The sequence below is a fragment of the Pseudophryne corroboree genome, chromosome 8 (assembly GCF_028390025.1).
Source record: "Pseudophryne corroboree isolate aPseCor3 chromosome 8, aPseCor3.hap2, whole genome shotgun sequence".
In the NCBI taxonomy this organism is placed as follows: Eukaryota; Metazoa; Chordata; class Amphibia; order Anura; family Myobatrachidae; genus Pseudophryne; species Pseudophryne corroboree.
Window position 1 is genome coordinate 202334406 of NC_086451.1, and position 5466 is coordinate 202339871.

The following is a 5466-nucleotide window of genomic DNA, read 5'->3' on the forward strand; positions in this document are numbered from 1 at the left end:
CCCAATCATTTCCCTGATTTCTGTCAGCTGATCTGACACTGCTACGCAGAACCGATGCCTTACCTTCTCTCCGTGCTCCGGCCACAGCCTGGTAACGTCTGATGGACCTGCTAGTATATCCGACACAGACGCCCAACAGCACTGTACTCTTGGGTAAGCATTGTCGCAACCCGAAGGAGAGTTGTTGGAGCGACTTTCCAATATGCGTATAAAACGCTGTTTAGAAAAATCACTCAAAAAATAGTAAGACTAACAATAAAATAAGAAAGCTTGGGGCTGCTAAAGAAACAGCAGCCCTCTGACCATGGATCAGCTCTTGCTGCACCAAACAAAAAACTGATTTGCCTGAGCCAGGGGGTGGGGATATATGGACGGGCCCGTTGCATGCTATGAGGCCAGAAAGCTTTGACTGATTTGTGCAAATCCGCTGTCGCGCCATCATATCTCATTGTTATCCTTTTGATAACCTGTGTACCCTGCCGGAGAAAAAGGATGATAATAACAACCACCCCACTTTTCACATGTTAAGAAAATATATTGCAGATAATATTTAGAGATGAGTGGGTCCGGTTCCCCGAGAACCGGACCCACCCAAACTTCCTGATCCAGGCCAGGATCCGCGTCCAGCTTCGGTTTTCCCTCCAGGTCTCAAAACGAGGACAAACGTCATCCTCCTGCTGTTGTATTCTCGCGGGTTATGGAATCTATATAAGGCCCCCGGTGATCGGCGCCATTTCAATCTGGCTGTGAAGCTTGTAGTGAGCGGATGTGTCCGTGCTGTGTTGTCTATCCAGGGAACTGCACTGTTGTCCATCAAAGTGCTAGGGGTGCTCTGTCCACGCTGTGTCCATCCAGGGGTGCTCCGTCAATCTAGGGGTACTCTGACCTAGAGTAAAAAAAAGAAAAAAAAAAAAAAAAGAAAAGAATTGAAAAAAATATATATATTTTTAGTGCTATATCCCAGTGTACTATACTATTATTTTTCTGTGACATAGCCAGTCACACCACAGAACACCATACAACGTATTGAGAAATCAAGAAACAGAGTCCAGCAGCTTCGGAGACGCAATAGTCTGCAACACTGGATCCTGATGCTCGCTTTTAATGTCACCCACACAGCTGTCCTCCTTGTTTGAAGACATTGGCTTCCACTTGCAAATTTGCAAATGGATGAAGCAAACCATTTTTTATCAGGTACCCAAAAACCTCAACATTCAATAGAGTATCTGCCCTAGTGAGAAGTGGAAACAATACTAGTAAGTAAAGTCTGTAAACAATATAAAACAGACAATTTTAAATGAAACGCACAACTTCCTACAGGAAGTCAACATATTACATGATGCCATAATGCAAGGCACCTTACAGAACTGGATATACTTAAAACTTGGACCATTAAGGTGCCTTGAAAACCAAGTTTGAGAATCTCTGTATTAGGATATTAAGTAAAAGCCAGCTGGAAATCGGAGTGAAATCTTTAGGTAGACACCATACAGAACATTGCCATGCCACAGCGCACAACACCACATACTTTTAGAGAACCAGTACATTCTGACATGAAAACTATTAGGATATCAAGAGAAAGCTGGATAATGGACTCAAAATGATAGGAAAGCACCATACAGCACAATGTCACACCATATGGCACAACAGCACATAGTTTTAGAGACGCATTACATTCTGAAATAGAAATTGTTAGGATTTAGGAAGAACAAGCAGGTTATAGGACTGAAAATGCCAGGCAGGCATCAGACAGCACAATGCCGCAATACACAGCACAATGCTATACTTGCCGTTTTAGAGACAATGAAAATATTTAGACAAACTCGTAGGATAATAAGTAAAAGGAAGCTGGTATACGACTGAAAATGCCAGGTAGGCATCAGACAGCACAATGACGCGATGTACAGCACAATGCTATACTTACGGTTTTAGGGACGATGGATTTATTTAAACTTTAAGGATATTAAGAAAAAGCAAGCTAATATAGGACTGAAAACACCAGGAAGGAACCATACAGCACAATGAAGCGCCATACGGCACAGCATGATGTTATGGATGTAGGGACAATGATTATAGTTTCTACTGCTAGGTGTAATCTATTAGGATATTAAAGTAAAAGCAAGCTGGATATGGGGCTTACCACGTCAGTAAAGCACAATACTGCATAATGCAAAAGCCGCACAGTGCCATACGGCAAAGCACCACACAGCATGATGCCATACTAACGGTATTAAGGACGGTGATAATAAATTACACCCAGAAATACAAACTATTACGATATTAGGGAAGAGCAAGCAGGATATAGGACTGTAAATGCCAGCACAATGCCGCAATGTACAGCACAATGCTATACTTACGGTTTTAGGGACGATAGATTTATTAAAACTTTTAGGATAATTTTTAAGAAATAGCAGGCTGATATAGGACTGAAAACACCAGGAAGGTGCCTTGAAAAGCAAGTTTGAGAATCTCTGTTTTAGGATATTAAGTAAAAGCCAGCTGGAAATCGGAGTGAAATCTTTAGGTAGACACCATACAGAACATTGCCATGCCACACCGCACAACACCACATAGTTTTAGAGAACCAGTACATTCTGACATGAAAACTATTAGGATATTAAGAGCAAGCTGGATTATTGGACTCCAAATGTTAGGAAAGCACCATACAGCACAATGTCACACCATATTGTACAAGAGCACATAGTTTTAGCGACGCATTACATTCTGAAACAGAAATTGTTAGGATTTAGGAAGAGCAAGCAGGTTATAGGACTGAAAATGCCAGGCAGGCATCAGACAGCACAATGCCGCAATATACAGCACAATGCTATACTTACGGTTTTAGGGACAATGAAAATATTTAGACAAACTCGTAGGATAATAAGTAAAAGGAAGCTGGTATAGGACTGAAAAATGCCAGGAAGGAACCATACAGCTCAGCATGATGTTATGGATGTAGGTACAATGATAATAGTTTCTACTGCTAGGTGTAACCTATTAGGATATTAAAGTAAAAGCAAGCTGGATATGGGGCTGACCACGTCAGTAAAGCACAATACTGCATAATGCAAAAGCCGCACAGTGCCATACGGCAAAGCACCACACAGCATGATGCCATACTAACGGTATTAAGGACGGTAATAATAAATTACACCCAGAAATACAAACTATTACGATATTAGGGAAGAGCAAGCAGGATATAGGACTGAAAACACAAGGAAGGCACTATACTGCACAATGCCATACCTTGTATTTCTATACGGCAAAACACCAAAGAGCATGATGCCAACTAACTGTTTTAGGGAGCATTAAACAGGGTTCTCCCAGAAATACAAACTGTTCCGATATGAAAGGAATCTAGTTGTACAAAATGTATACAGGATATATTTACCTGTGCACTGAACTCAATACTCATCTTGTCCAGCAGCATCCGAAACTCTGTAGTCTGCAGCACTGGATCCTGATGCTTGCTTTTATTGCCCACCACAGAGCCATCTAGAACATCCAAGATTGTTTGAAGACAGTGCCATCCTCTTGCAACTTTGCCAATGGAAGAAGCAAACCATTTTCTTTCAGGTACCCAAAAACCTCAATATTCAATAGAGTAGCTGCCCTAGTGAGAAGTGGAAACAATACAAGTCAGTCTGTAAACAATATAAAACTACCAACTTTAAATAACTGGCACAACACGTCTACACGATGCCATACAGCAAGGCTCGTTACAGAACTGAATATACTTAAAACATGGAACGATAGAGACAGTTTGGGAACCTTTGTGTTAGGATATTAATTACCTCAATATTCAATAGAGTAGCTCCCTAGTGAGAAGTGGAAACAGCAGTAGTAAATAAAGCCTCTAAACAATATAAAACTGCACATTTTAAATGCACAACACCCTACAGATAGTCAACATACCACATGAAGACATACTGCAAGGCACCATACAGCACAATGCCAAGCGGCACTATACGGCACAGCATGATCCTATACTAACGGCGATAGCAAGCTTACCCCAAACTTGCCTACCTGACCCTCTCCATGAGGGAGAAAATTGCTCTGTTCCTGGACTTTCCTGGTAATGTATAATTGTCATCACCTGTGGTGAGCTAGTTAATTCATAAGAAAGGTGTTTCACCACAGGTGATGGCAATCATACATTACCAGGAAAGTCCAGGAACAGAGCATTTTCTCCCTCATGGAGAGGGTCAGGTAGGCAAGTATGGCTTACCCTACCGGCACAAGTGGCAATTAAGTCTAACGGTTGTAGGGATGCTGAATACTGGGTTTAACCCAGATATTCAAACTATTAGGATATTAAGAAGCAGCAAGCTGGATAGGGACTTAAAATGGTACGAAAGCACCATAACAGCACAGTACCATGCCATATGGTACAGCACCGCATAGTTTTAGAAAGGCAAACTATAAGGATTTTAAATGAAAGCATGCTGGAGATGGGACAGACGTAAGGAAAGCACCATATAGCACAATCCTCTGCCGCACGGCAAGCATACCTTACCGAGGCAAGCGGCAATTAAGTCTAAAGATTGTAGGGATGCTGAATACTGGTTTAACCCAGATATTCAAACTATTAGGATATGAAGAAAAAGCAAGATGGATATGGGCTGACAACTTCAGCAAGGCACAATACAGCCATCAAAACATGTTATACCCAGCAATACAAACTATTACAATATGAAAGGAATATAGTTATCTAAAACGAATACAAAAGATATTTACCTGTGCACCGAAGTCAAACATTGAGTCCGGCAGCTTCGGAGACACAATAGTCTGCAGCACTGGATCCTGATGCTCGCTTTTAATGTCACCCACACAGCTGTCCTCCGTGTTTCAAGACATTGGCTTCCTCTTGCAAATTTGCTAATGGATGAAGCAAACCATTTTCTTTCAGGTACCCAAAAACCTCAACATTCAATAGAGTATCTGCCCTAGTGAGAAGTGGAAACAATACTAGTAAAGTCTGTAAACAATATAAAACAGACAATTTTAAATGAAACACACAACTCCCTACAGGAAGTCAACATATTACATGATGCCATAATGCAAGGCACCTTACAGAACTGGATATAGTTAAAACTTGGACCATTAAGGTGCCTTGAAAAGCAAGTTTGAGAATCTCTGTATTAGGATATTAAGTAAAAGCCAGCTGGAAATCGGAGTGAAATCTTTAGGTAGACACCATACAGAACATTGCCATACCACAGCGCACAACACCACATACTTTTAGAGAACCAGTACATTCTGACATGAAAACTATGAGGATATTAAGGGAAAGCTGGATAATGGACTCAAAATGTTAGGAAAGTACCATACAGCACAATGTCACACCATATTGTAGAAGAGCACATAGTTTTAGAGACGCATTACATTCTGAAACAGAAATTGTTAGGATTTAGGAAGAGCAAGCAGGTTATAGGACTGAAAATGCCAGGCAGGCATCAGACAGCA

The 5466-nt window shown here is 41.1% G+C and overlaps 1 long non-coding RNA gene across 1 annotated transcript; it reads right to left on the reverse strand.

Moving 5' to 3' along the window:
- Positions 1-413: 413 nt before the first annotated feature.
- LOC134947611 (uncharacterized) lies at positions 414-4937 on the reverse strand. The gene is made up of 3 exons (XR_010182652.1): positions 4738-4937; positions 3392-3613; positions 414-886 (listed from the first exon to the last, which is right to left on the reverse strand). It is a non-coding gene; the product is annotated as an uncharacterized LOC134947611 (long non-coding RNA).
- Positions 4938-5466: the final 529 nt, after the last annotated feature.